Source organism: Gavialis gangeticus, unplaced genomic scaffold (assembly GCF_001723915.1).
Source record: "Gavialis gangeticus isolate Ggan-Ray unplaced genomic scaffold, GavGan_comp1, whole genome shotgun sequence".
Classification (NCBI taxonomy): Eukaryota; Metazoa; Chordata; order Crocodylia; family Gavialidae; genus Gavialis; species Gavialis gangeticus.
This window is the reverse complement of record NW_017729024.1, coordinates 61,065,321-61,065,901: the sequence shown is the minus strand read 5'-3', so window position 1 is coordinate 61,065,901 and position 581 is coordinate 61,065,321. Positions and strand designations below refer to the sequence as shown.

General features: G+C 49.1%; 1 protein-coding gene across 2 annotated transcripts in view; it reads left to right on the top strand.

Moving 5' to 3' along the window:
- Positions 1-581, top strand: part of GAK (cyclin G associated kinase) — a 207,220-nt gene that overhangs the window by 25,853 nt on the left and 180,786 nt on the right. The gene's annotated exons all lie outside the window — the stretch shown is intronic.

The following is a 581-nucleotide window of genomic DNA, read 5'->3' as shown; positions in this document are numbered from 1 at the left end:
CTACCCTATGGGTCTGACCACAAAGCCAATTTCCTAGCCAGCGTATTATGGTGGACCCAAGACCACGATTGGTCAGTTTTGCCAAGAGGTGGTCATGGGATACCAGATCGAAGGCTTTTTTGCAATCAAGACATATGACATCAATTTCTTCTCCCTCATCCAGATGATGGGTCACCTGGTCGTAGACGGAAATGAGATTGGTCAAGCAAGACCTACCTGCAATAAACCCGTGCTGGCTATCCCTTAGGATGTTGATGTCAGCCAGTCCATTAAGGATGGCCTCTTTAATAAACTTTTCTAAGATCTTCCCTGGGATAGAAGTCAGGCTGATGGGCCCATAGTTAGCCGGATCCACTTTCCTCCCTTTCTTGAAGATTGGCACCACGTTGGCCTTCTTCCAGTCTTCAGGCACTACACCAGAGCACCAGGAGTTTTCAAAGATCCGTGCCGGGGCCTGGTCTATGATGCTTGCCAGCTCCTTGAGTAGCCTGGGATATAGATTGTCAGAGCCAGCTGACTTGAAGGTATCCAGCCTCTCAACGTGTTCCTTAATGAGGTCAGCATTAATGGAGGGCAGGGGA